The sequence below is a fragment of the Myotis daubentonii genome, chromosome 10 (genome assembly GCF_963259705.1).
Source record: "Myotis daubentonii chromosome 10, mMyoDau2.1, whole genome shotgun sequence".
NCBI lineage: Eukaryota > Metazoa > Chordata > Mammalia > Chiroptera > Vespertilionidae > Myotis > Myotis daubentonii.
The window spans coordinates 79,103,128-79,116,821 of record NC_081849.1 but is presented as its reverse complement, the minus strand read 5'-3'; the positions used below and the strand labels follow the sequence as shown (position 1 = coordinate 79,116,821).

Below are 13,694 nucleotides of genomic sequence, written 5' to 3'. Positions count from 1 at the left end.
CGGTATTATTAACTACAGTCATCGTGCTGTTCATTACATCCCCAGAGCCTATTCACCTTATAACTGAGAGCCTGTACCCTTGGATCAGCATCTCTCCATCGCCCCAGCCCCCAGCCCCCAGCCCCCAACCAATCTACTCTCTGAGATAGCAGTATCCAACCTTTCGGACCTCACGGACCACCGGTTGGCGGCCGCTGCAGAAATGCCCGTTCTATAATATAAGTCAGTTCCCTGGAGAACACCTCAGCTGGAGAAGGTAGTCTCCCTGGCTCGAAACTAGTGTGGCCTTAAAGACACATCATAGGACTCCAATCCTGGCCACAGAAAGCCTAGACTGGAGAGCTGAGACCTATTAGAATTCATACTTGGAGACAAATGTCTTGTTCATATGCTGTATGGCTTTCTGAATGAACCTCATTTAGCATTGCTATTCAGTTGAGTTTGTCTTTAAGAAGCCAAATATCGTAGATCTCGCTGTGCTTCTAGGGACCAGCGACTTCACTACATCTGAATATCGCCTGGAAGGTTCAAACAGCTTAAAATTGAGGTTTACTGCCCTAGCTGGTTTGGCTCAGTGGAGAGCTTCGGCCTTCAGACTGAAGGGTCCCGGGTTCGATTCTGGTCAAGGGCACATGCCCAGGTTGCAGGCTTGACCCCCAGTAGGGGGTGTGCAGGAGGCAGTCAATCAATGATTCTCTCATCATCAATGTTTCTATCTCTCTCTCCCTTCTCCCTTCCTCTCTAAAATCAATAAAAATGTTTTAAGATGAGGTTTATCAAAATTCAAGGTACTGTATTAATTTATTTTTCATATCCCTAAGGATAAAGTACTACATCTGGTCACAACTGGATTTCCTGATCTCAAATGTGACATACTCTTGAAAGACTTTTTCAAAATGAATATGAATTTTCATGAAATATGCATAAGCTAGAAGAAAGATATGTATTGGGGGGAAATAATATGAGAAAGGTGACAACCGTCTCCCTAAGCACAACACATAACATTTATTGCTTGATTTTTCTAAAGTATTTCTAAATTATAGCCCTTAAGTAACCTGTTCAAGAATTATTCTAATTTTAACAAAACTTTATTCAACTTTTATTAAAAGACCAGATTTTATTTTATTTTTTTAAAATATATTTTATTGATTTTTTACAGAGAGGAAGGGAGAGAGATAGAGAGTTAGAAACATCGATGAGAGAGAAACATCGATCAGCTGCCTCCTGCACATCTCCCACTGGGGATGTGCCCGCAACCCAGGTACATGCCCTTGACCGGAATCGAACCTGAGACCTTTCAGTCCGCAGTCCGATGCTCTATCCACTGAGCCAAACCGGATTCGGCAAAAGACCAGATTTTAGACACTAACTAATTAAGGAATGTATTGGGATGACATTGGTTGACAAAATCATACAGATTTCAGGTATGCAATTTCACTGAATACAATTTCTAATTATAATATAGGTTCTATGTTAATGAATTAATATTTAATAATGGCATTCTGTCATCCCTTACTTAAAACAAAAACATTTTAACATTGAATTAGTTTTTCTCTGTGGTTTTTAAAAATTGTCCACTCAAAATGAAGTATATGGGTATCTGCCTCTCTTTTTTTAACACATCAAAAAAGCAGGTAATACCCCACCGGTATGGCTCAGTGGTTAAGTATCGACCCAGGAACCAGGAGGTTGCTGGTTCGATTCCCAGTCAGAGCACATGCCCAGGTTGTGGGCTCAATCCCCAGTGGGGCTACATGCAGGAGGCAGCCAATCAATGATGCTCCTCTCTCATTGATGTTTCTATCTCTCTCTCTGTCCCTTCCTCTCTCTAAAAAAATAAATAAAAAACATTTAATACATTTTTAAAAAGCAATTAATAACTTTTTATTTCACACTTAATTTCACAGTGCAGTGTAGTTCAGTGAACACAAGTCAGTAGATTTTCCTTACCTACAGGCAGGACACCACTGAATATAGATCCCCATTTCAGAGTCCACAGGACCCTCCCATCTGTTCAGTGGAAGGTTCTGTGAATCACAGCGGTCAAATCATTGAGAGTGAAAGCCCTATTTTACCAGGTGAGACTTGACTTACTTCCAAATTTCAAGTTAAAGTTACAAAGAGGACTTAAATGGTGACATATTGACTATATTATATTTGCAACTGTTTTTAGTAATTCTAATTAATATTCTCTTCTCTTAAAATGAAGAAATGTACCATCATTCTCCTAGATCTGTTTTTTAAATATGTAAGGCAAGCATGTCAAACTTGAGGCCGGCAGCATGCGGCCCATCAGCCGCGAGTTTGACATGCTTGATGTAGGGTGTTAGTGACTGTTTCTATTAAACCAAATACTTAAACCCGTCACAAGTTTTGAATAGGGTAATGATGCAATTCTTATTAGAATTTAAGACTCCAATGGCGCAGCGATGCCAGTGCCCAGCAGGCAATAAGGCTGTGGTGCTGGCATTCCTTCCAGGCAACAATTGATTCTAATTTTAAGTCACTCAACTTTAGCCCACAGTAAGATTTACACATTTACAAATATTCTTTTTTATTTCGACAATAACCCAGATTTGCACTCCAAAGCTAGTTCTAAAATATAGGCCCCTACTGGTGAGGAGAGTAAAGCAACTAAGTCCACGTAAAGTTCCAAAGTTCTTAGCAGCATGTAAAACTCATGCTGCCAAAAAATCACTCCGTTTCATGTTTATATTCTCAGTAAGTAACAATTTAGAAAATGTAAGCTTTTTCCTCTAGAACAGTGGTCGGCAAACTGCGGCTCACGAGACACATGCAGCTCTTTGGCCCCTTGAGTGTGGCTCTTCCACAAAATACCGACTTCTGCGCATGGGCCAAGAAGTTTCAATCGCACTGTACGTGCGTGCCCGCACATGGTATTTTGTGGAAGAGCCACACTCAAGGGGCCAAAGAGCCACATGTGGCTAGCAAGCTGCGGTTTGCCGACCGCTGCTCTAGAACATTGATATATTAAAAAAAAAAAAAAAACCTCATTCTGTCTTTGAAATCAGGGTATGTGAAGTGTGGGAAAAGAGGTACCATGCATGTGTTTCCAAGAAAGATGAAAGCAAGTCGCCGAGTGGCACAAATAGCCTCTGGACCTCACGGGGGCCAGGAGGGATGTGCTTACTACTGAAAGGTAAGACCTTTCCTGCTGGATGCATTTCTATTCAACAACTGACCCTGCGTCTGTATCCCCACCCCATGTTTACTATCAAATTAACTCCCATACCCGTTAATGGCTAGAGATTCAAAACAAAGTATACAGGTTTCTGCCTCTTTTTGTTTTTTTCTGCCTCTTCATGTTTTTTCAAAATACAAAGGCACTTTTCCGTTTAGACTGAGAACTTCATTTTTTAAGAGAAGCTCACAGCCTCAGTGACAATATGTCTAAAGAAATGTTTCAATGGAAATACATGGTAATAAGAATTCTACCACTAAGACATTTAATTTATAAAACAGAAAAGTATAAACCCAACTAGCATTCAAGTGCAACTCCTCATCCTTGGCTATACAGTATTTCTAAAACCTCTGGCAGGCAAATTAAACAGATTTACTATGGACTGGTACAAAGTCAAACAATCTGGAACTGTAATTACTAATAAATTTTTCATGAGAGTGGAAGACGCTGTGTTTTACATTATTGCATAAAAAAGAAGATGACAATAAAAGCATGAGACCAAGCAGATCTCTAACTTTCATAAGGGGAGTTTTTCTGAGGGTTATAATTCCAACTGACAAATACCAATAAAGATACGGTTTCTTGATTTATTTATAAGATTACAGCAAGTCTCTTTCCTGTGAATAAAACTACCCAAGTAGCAGTAAGGAAGTGTGTAAAAGTAGCTTACCAAATGACAGACTGGCTTAGCCATGTGGCGGTAAGGACACTGCAAGCACAATTCTTGCTCAATCAATAGAAAATTCAATCAATATGCAATCTAGAGATTGCTTTATTAAAGACCTTGGCCTCACAATGGAAGTATGTGCATGCAGGTAAGGATGGCCATCAAAAATAATACCACTCATTCTACCCCCAAAATGCTTCAACGGAATTGACATAAACCATTTGTCCATATCATGGTTACTGAGTTAATAATAAATGAAAGAAAAAAATAAGCCAAATATGATCAATTCTATTCTCCCTCCCCCTACAACTCTTTATCTTAATATATTTTTATTGATTTTAGAGAGGAAGGGTGAGGGAGAAGGGGATAGAAACATTAATGATGAGAGAGAGAATCATTGATCGGCTGCCTTCTATATGCCTCTCACTGAGGATCGAGCCTGTAACTCAGATACGTGCCCTGACCAGGAATCGAACCGTGACCTCCTGGTTCATAAGTCGACGCACAACCACTGAGCAACACGAGCCGGGCTACAACTCCTTATATTGAGTTATACTCTATTGGGTTGCATTAGCAGGCCCACCAGGCCCCAAACTGCAGCCCCCCTTTTCTGACAGGGGCTCTCTTGCCCTATGTAACATTTCTGGTTAAAATCCCAATTATATGCTTATGCCACTTAAGTTACAGTGGGTTTCTTTAAAATGAATTTATCCCTATTCATACAGAAAAAATATATACATTTTTTACTTCCCAAATAGAATGAAAGGACAAAAGAAAACAAAACAAACAAACAAATAAAAAATGGGGGAAGGAACTGGACTTCTCAGGAAAAAAATAATGGTGAAAACCCTGAAACTCCATAAGCTTAAACACCTTAAAATGAGCTAAATTAAACTTCATTTAATTACAATGCCAAAAGCATCACTTATAACCAAAAACAAAAGTTCTAAAGAATCACAGAAAGAATATAAATACTACATTATAATAGGGAAAAAGGAAAGTTAGGAAAATAATCATACTAATGTCAAAACCCACTGTGCCAAATTTCATGAAGGTATGCAAATTCTTTCACTTAGCTAGAATTCAGCTATAATAAACACTGTACAAAATAAAACCAAATATTAAGTAGGCAGGGAGGACAGCGGAATATCCAATTACTAAAGACTAATATTTTCTGTGTAAAATCAAGAGCTCAGCAACCATTCAATGATCATATCTTCTAAAATGGTTAACACTTGATTTTAAATTTTTTCCAAAAAAAAAATACCAAAGGCACTATACTGCTCAACCTCCAGCTTCAACAGAAATTATTTTTAGGAATTAAAAGGTAGACCCAGCTGGTGTCGCTCAGTGGATTGAGCATCGTCCCATGGACCAAGAGGTTCTGGGTTCAATTCCTGGTCAGGGCACATGCCCAGGTTGCAGGCTCAATCCCCAATAGGAGGTGTGCAGGAGGCAGCCAATTGATAATGTCTCTCTCATTGATATTTCTCTCTCTCTCTCTCTCTCTCTCTCTCTCTCTCTCTCTCTCTCTATATATATATATATATATATATATATATATATATTTCTACAAAGTACAAAAAGAATGACAATTAATAGCAAAAGTTAAGCTGAAAAAAGAAAACTATCCTAATAAATTTATTTGTTCTCAAAGAAATAATATCCTTCCATCGATGAGTCTCAATTTTTCATCTGTAAAAAAGTTCTTCAACTTAAAGCTCCAATAAGGTCTTCCCAGCCACCCTCCCGCTGACACACACACACCACAGTGACTTCTATGTAAGTAGCAAGCATATGCTGTATGTTCAGCTTTCTGACTGTGATTCAGTGGCGTGCAAAAGGAGACAAGGTCCCTAGATCGAGGAGTGTATGATCGAGTTGGGAAATCAGGAAAATCAGACAGCAGTCACCAACATAGTATAAATATCATAGACCTTCAGAGGAGCCAGGGTAGATAGGGGAGGCTTATTGATATGACTTGAGTTAGGACTTGAAGACAGAAGGAATTTGAAAATCCAGAGGAGAAATGGGAAAACCGTTCTGGTCAAGAATACTGTATCAACGAAGGCTAAAAAAATATACTGGTGAACACCGACATAAGTCACCATTGTGGATATAGCCAGGGAAGTAAAATACCGAAGTACCAGACCAAATTGTTTATACTATAAAATGAGCTACAAGACTTTAAAGCACAATGGCCAAGGCTGCCAGCTAAAGCTTGGAAAGGTTACCCTCACTGAATGTTCACTCAGATACACCTCCACTTTAGGTGTATGTCATGTCTCCAGAGAGAATAACGTCACTGATAAATGATGATCTTTATTTGCTGTTTGGGAAACTAACCACAGCAGAGGTAAGACACTTGGCCAGGCTTCAATATAAATGGAAAACAAGAACAGCTAAGGATTTAAGAGCATATCCCAGTCGGGCTCTTCTGATTCTATAAACTGTACGCTTGCTTCACGTTCCCATCGTCTAACCCACAAAAATTAAAATAACTAAACTCAAAGAACTCTATCTAATCAAGAATGCCGTTTACCCCAAAGAGAAAGAAGGCAACGCAGACAGATTTAGAATTGGTTTATAATAAACAAGGTGGAGAGGACTAGGACTGCCAAGTAGGTGGGAGTGGGAGGAAATAAAGCATCTTAGTTTCTGAGCAAAATGCTGTTATTAAGTATAATTGCATCTACTTGATCCAAATCCAATATTTCTTATTCACTAAAAAGAAACATATTAAAATAGCAGCAATTTCCTTTACAAATAAACACATTCAGCCAAGGAAGCTTCTACCAAAAAATAGTTTAGCTCTAAAGATAATCAAAAGCAGGAGCGAAATTATTTCAGTGTTTCTAATTTCAGATAATAACTTCTAAATATAAATATGCTATAACTAAATCAGTAGTAATCACTTTTTTAATTTTTCAAACAATTACAATGAAATTTCTTCAAACGGTCTAATCCTTATAGTTTTTATGTTAATGTATATAAAAATAAGAAATATCTCCCAATGAGTTATTGCTATATATTAACTGTGGAAATCATTAATGGCAATAATTACACTTAATTATTTAAAATTATAATACTGAAAATGCTTAGATGTAACAGGCAATTTTTTAATATAAGCATCTTGATGCACACTGTATGAAAATTTGTTTTTTTAATCATAATAATTTCCATTACTATTGGACCCTTGACTTGTAAGTTGCATCTGGACCAGAAACTATAAATTAACCATAAATATATTCTGAGAAGCCATATCTTTCAGCTTCTGAGTACGTGACTCTTGACACAGGCACGTTCCTTGTAAATAATATATGTGTGAATAAGTATTTCAACTAAATGGTCTCAGTAGAGTCTTTCTCTACATCCCTCTCCCATGCTCCACAAACATGCAAAAACCACAATGGCTTTTTAGGATTTGAAGATATTGGCTCCTGCGGGGCATGGAGACGATAAACCATACCCACCAGCATGGATCTGTCTTCCTGCACCTGAGCTGTCACTCGGGGGCCAGAGAGAACAACTCTTGGATGAATATATGTACCACTGTGAGAATTACTCTCCCAGAAGAGAAATACTTGGCATGGCCCTGCTGGCAAGATGTTTTTCCTGTTCTAAATCCTTCTAAGTAAATCCAATGTAAAATGTCTGGACACTGCAAAAGCCAATCTCAAACTTTTAAATTTTTCTTTTAAGTTTTTCAGATACAAAATAACTCTAATTTGTGTTAACTGCCTAGCAATTATAAAACACTAGAGGCCTGGTGCACAAAATATGTGCACTGGAGGAGGGAGTCCCTCGGCCAGGCCTGCGCCCTCTCGCAGTCCAGGACCCCTCGCTCCTTACCACCCGCCTGTTCACTGCTCCTTACCACTTGTCTCGCTGCTCCTTAGCGCTGCCGCAGAGGCGGGAGAGGCTTCCACCACCACTGCTGTGCTCGCCAGCTGTGAGCCAGGCTTCTGGCTGAGCGGCGCTCCCACCAGGGGGCAGCTCCTGCATTGAGTGTCTGCCCCCTGGTGGTCAGTGCACATCATAGTGACTGGTTGTTCTGGTCGTTCCACCTTAATGGTCGCTTAGGCTTTTATTATATAGACTAGAGGCCCGGTGCACAAAAATTTGTGCACTCGGGGGGGGAGGAGGGTCCCTCAGCCCGGCCTGTGCCTTCTCGCAGTCTGGGACCCCTTGGGAGATACCGACCTGCTGGCTTAGGCCTGCTCCCGGGTGGCAGAGGGCAGGCCCAATCCCTAGGTGCAGCCCCTGGTCGGGCTCAGAGCAGGGCCAATTGGGGAGTTGGGGCGCCTTTCCCTGTCATGCACAGAGCAGGGCAGATTGGGAGGTTGCGATGCCACCCTCAGTCACGCTCAGGGTAGGGCCGATTGGAGGGTTGGGGCACCGCCCTCTGTCACACTCAAGGCAGGGTCGATGGGGAGGTTGTAGCGCCACCCCCTGTCACGCACAGAGCAGGGCCCATCAGGGGAGTTGGGGCACCGCCCCGTCACACTCAGGGCAGGGCGGATCAGGGGGTTGGGACGCCGCCCTCTATCACCCACAGAGCAGGGCCAATCAGGGGGTTGGGACGCCGCCACTGTCACACTCAGGGCAGGGCCGATGGAGAGGTTATGGCTCTACCCCATCACGCACAGAGCAGGGCCCATGGGGTGGGGGGGGGGGGGGGGAGTTGGGGCGCCACATCCTGTCACACACAGAGCAGGGCTGATCAGGGGGTTGAGGCGCCACACCCTGTCACACACAGAGCCGCAGGGTGATCAGGGGATTGGGGAGCTCCCCCCTAACAGGCACAGAGCAGGGCTGATCAGGGGGTTGGGGCGCCTTCCCCTGTCATGAACAGAGCAGGGCGGATAGAGAGGTTGTGGCCCCGCCCCCTGTCACACACAGAGCCGCAGGGCGATCAGGGGGTTTGGGCGCTGCCCCCTGTCACGCTGATCCCTGTGCCAGGAGGCCTCTCGGCTCCGCTGATCCCGGTGCTGGGAGGCATATTACCCTTTTACTATATAGGATAGAGGCCTGGTGCATGGGTGGGGCTGGCTGGTTTGCCCTGAAGGGTGTCCTGGATCAGGGTGGGGGTCCCCACTGGGGTGCCTGGTTGAGGGGATGATGGCTGTTTGCAGTTGGTCACACACCCTTCAGGGTGGGGGTCCCCACTGGGGTGCCTGGCCAGTCTGGGTGAGGGGCTGAGGGCTGTTTTCAGGCCGACTGATGCTCCCAACTGCTCCTTTTTTTCTTTTTCTTTTTTTTATTCTGGGCCAGGTTTAGCTCTGGCTCCAGCTCTGAGGCCTCTGCTTCTGAAAGAAGGTATCTGGTTTGTTTGCGTTCTATAATCGAAACAATGTATAACTCCAGCTCTGAGATCCCGGGCTCGCTGAAAGCAGGTTTCTGGGGTTTTGTTTAGCTTCTATATTTGTTACAATGTTTCTTAAACTGCAAGCTCAGAGGCCTGCAAAGCAGGCGGGGGAACGTTGGAGTCCTCCATCACTGAAGCAAGCAAGCTTCATGTTAGTTTCAAGCTGCCTGGCTGCCGGCCGCCATCTTGGCTGGCAGTTAATTTGCATATCTCGCTGATTAGCCAATGGGAAGGGTAGCGGTTGTACGCCAATTACCATGTTTCTCTTTTATTAGATAGGATGAGAAAGCAACTTCTTTTAAAATATTCATTGTTTTCTAAGGTTTCCATTTTTTCAATATTCAGATTTCAGATTAACTGTTAGTGCAACATATGAATGCCCTTAATTTAGCTTCACTAATAATACAGTCATGTATCGCTCAATGACAGGAATACATTCAGAGTCATTGGGCAATTTCGTCATTGTGGGAATATAGTACAGTGCACCTACCCAAACCTAGATGGTATAGCCCACTACTCACCGAGGCTGCATTGTCCAGCCTGTTGTTCTCAGGCTACAAGCCTGTACCGCCCAGAAAAACAGAAGCCTTGCCCAGCTGGTGTGGCTCAGTGGTTGAGCATCAGCTTATGAACCAGGAGGTCCAGTTGGATTCCTGGTCAGGGCACATGCCCAGGTTGCAGGCTGGATCCCCTGTAGGGGGCATGTGGGAGGCAGCCAATCAATGATTCTCTCTCATCATTGATGTTTCTATCTCTCTCTCCTTCTCCCTTCCTCTCTGAAATCAATAAAAATAAAAAGTACAGAAATAGAAAAAATAAAAACTAAGACACAAATACACACACTAGCCTAAGCCTACACAGGGTCCAGATCATTAACATCACTGTCTTCCACTCCACAACTTGTCACTCTGGAAGGTCCGCAGGGGCAATAACACGCATGGTGCCATCCTTTCCTGAGGCTCTTGAGGTGTCAGTCTTTTCAGAATATGTGCATGGTGGTTTGCTTAATTTGCTTCTTTTTCTCATCATAGATTTGCTTGTAAGCACCACAAACATTCCTCCCTATTAATTCAAACCTTCTGGTGTTGGGCCCATGTTTTTAAACTTTTTAAGGAGCTTGGTGAGGTTTGCAATAACTTCCGTTAAAACATTCACTGTGAATTTTCTTGAAGGATCTTCTTTTCTTCTCCTGTAGTTTCCTTTTTTTTTTTTTTTTTTTTTTTTTTTGTCTCTTCCTCATTCCAGTTCCAACAATGCCTCATTTGTTAATTCCTCAGGAACCACATCAAGGAGCTCCTCAATGCCATTCTCATCCACACCCAGTTTAAAGTCATTTGCCATCTCAACCACAGCCTTGTTGATTTTTGCAACTTCCTCGTCCTTGGCAAATCTTTTGCAGTCATGGACGAGCCTCTTGAGTGTCTCCTACCAGAAGCTATTCATATACTTCTTGGTGACATCATCCCACACCCACGCAAGGTTCTTGATGCAGGCATGGATGTTGTAATCCATCCGGAATTGCATCAGTGTTTTCTCAGCATCTTCCTCAGTTGTAGCAATAGCCTGGGCAAAGGTAGTCCCCAGGTAGTAGGCCTTAAAAGCTAATATAACTCTTTGATTTATTGGTTGGATCAAAGAGGTGATGTTTGGAGAGAGAAACGTTATTTTGATATTGGGATGAAAATCACCAAAAAAAAAAAAAAAAGAGGATATCCAGGAGCATTATCAAACATCACTTCTCAATTTCACTGGCAAAGCAACTCAAGAAGGCATCTTGGAAGAAGAGCTACGTCATCCATGACTTCTTATGGCACCTGTAGTATCTGGGAGGAGGGGGTGTTTATTCATATGTTTGAAGGCCCTGAGAATCTCACTGTGCCAAATGGCAAAGGGTTTCAATTTATAGCCTGCAACATTGCCCCCAAGCAAGACTGTTCCACTGTCCTTAAAAGCCTTAAAACCTGGCATGACTTGGCCTCCTTGCAGATGAAAGTCCTTTCAGGCATCCCTTTCCAGAACAGGGAGGTTTCCTCCACATCAAATATTTGCTCTGGCAAGTGATTTTCCTCCACAATCAGCATATCGAGAGTTTCCAAAAATTCTCCAGTTGCTTTCACCCCAGGACTCGCAGACTCCCACTCACTTTCACATTATGCAATGACCTAGAGGCCCAGTGCATGAATTCGTGCACGGGTGGAGTCCAGCCAGCCCAGATCCAATCGGGGAGGATCAGGGCTGGGCCTGTCAGGAGAAGGAGACAGCGGGAGGTTGGCCGGCCAGCCTGCCCCGATCGAGCCAATCAGGGCCGGGCCGGCTGGGGGGAGGGGCTGTGGGCGATTGGCCGACGGGCCCTGCCCCCAAATAGGGTTGGGGGGGCTGATCAGGGGTCAGCGGCCAGGGGAGGGGCCGTGGGAGGTTGACCAGTCAGCCTTGCCCCTAATTGGAGTGGGGGGGAGATTGGGAGCAGAGCTGACTTGGGGAGGGGCCACAGGCCAATCGGGGTGGTGGGGGGCCATTGGGGGCAGGGCCAGCCAGGGGGCGGGGGGCTGCAGGCAGTTGGTCGGCCAGCCCTGCCCCTGACTGAGGTGGGGGGGGCTGATATGAGGTGGGGCTGGGTGGGGGGAGGGGCTGCAGGAGGTTGGCCAGCTGGTCCCGCCCCCTATTGGGGTGGGGGGGGGGGGCGATCAGGGCCAGGGCCGGCCAGGGGAGGGGCTGCAGGCCGATCAGGGTGGGACTGGCCGATCAGGGGCAGGGCCAGCTGGGGGGAGGGGCCATAGGAGGTTGGCCGGCCAGCCCCACCCCCCCATTGGGCGGTTTGCTGGCCGCAGTGGGCGTCATAGTGACCAGTCACTCCGGTCATTACAGTGTCTTAGTCGCTGGCTTTTTATATATATAGATTATGATTTTTTTTTTAATTATCAAACCTTTTTTACTTTTATTTTTCACTTAAAACAATATTTTATTTTCCAATTCCAGTTGACATATATTAGCTTCAGGTACACAATCCAGTGATTAGACATTATACAACTTACTAAGTGATCCCCCTGATAAATCTAATACCCATCTGATACCATACATAGTTTGAATGAAGATTTTTGAATCATTTAAACCACCCAGAGCTAGCATTAAATTTGACACTGTGATCAGGTCCAGCCTTTTCTTTCAACATCGCAAACACTCTTTTAGCTTTGGCCATGATCACCATGGTGCTGAAAGGGCTACATGTCTGTGTCTGGTCATCAGAAGGTTCTCTGTCTAACACAGAGCCTCCCTGAATTTTTGTTAGCCTTGTTGTCTTCAATGAAGCAGATTCCTTTAACAGTTTCTGTCATGTTGTTCTTATTCTTCAAGATCGTTACTATGGCAGAATGGACATGCCTGACTGGCAAGCAATAACCATCAATGATTTTCCGCCTTCATATTTTCCTTCCAGGTCAGTCACTCAACGTGGCCTAGGTTGCATTAAATGTTATGACAGCTACAATGTCACTAAACTACACAAATTTTTCAACTCCATTAATAGTCTTATGGGGCTATGGTTGTTCGCCAAACTGTCACGATGTGATGCATGACATTCAACCTCTTAATTTGGGGTGATTAGTCACACTGATCAGATACTGTAGATGTCACTGATGAATTCTACATATGGTTTTTAAATGTTCAATAAAATGATATAATAAGCAGAACTGAGTAGATTTGGGAACCTAAGACAGTTTATAAAAAGTGTTTCTCTACATATACCGAGATTTTCAATTCCCAAACATAATCTGAGATCTTGCATTTTATACTGAAAATTTTTTTTAAATTACACACTTAGGTATCTCCTTTCTCTCACTTTTCATAAATTTTGTGAATTTAATATTCAAATACAAATTTTTGTCTTTCACTTTAAATGCAAAGTGGCCTTATTTAAAATCTAAACTGTCTTAAACACAATCATTAGTGATTCTGCACCATTGGACATAGTCTGAAACAAGTTTTGAAGTATAACATTCTCACAGTCTAACAATAAGGGATCTCCAAATGAAACCCATCAAATGCTTGAAGAAATTATTAATAATAATCTAGCCTAGCCCTGGCTGGGTGGCTCAGTTGATTGAATCGTTGTCCCATACACCAAAAGGTTGCAAGTTCAATCCCCAGTTGGGGCAAGTACGGGAGGCAACCAATGGACGTTTCTCTCTCACATCTCTCTCTTCCTCTCTCTCTCTCTCTATATATATATATATATCTATTTATCTTTCTCTTTCCCCCCCTCTCTCTAAAATGAATAAAAAAACATATCCTCTGGTGAGGGTTAAAAATAATAATAATAATCTCTCAGGCAAACTATTTTCTTGAATTCTTTAATTTACAAAGGATATGTCACTAAAATACCAAATAAAAATGATTAATTGTTCTAATTAAGAATTTTTATATCCTTCTTCTCCAATAAAACTTATATTTTAAAATATTTC

General features: G+C 42.9%; 1 protein-coding gene across 1 annotated transcript in view; it reads right to left on the bottom strand.

Moving 5' to 3' along the window:
- Positions 1-13,694, bottom strand: part of BBS9 (Bardet-Biedl syndrome 9) — a 168,298-nt gene that overhangs the window by 70,410 nt on the left and 84,194 nt on the right. The window lies entirely within an intron of this gene.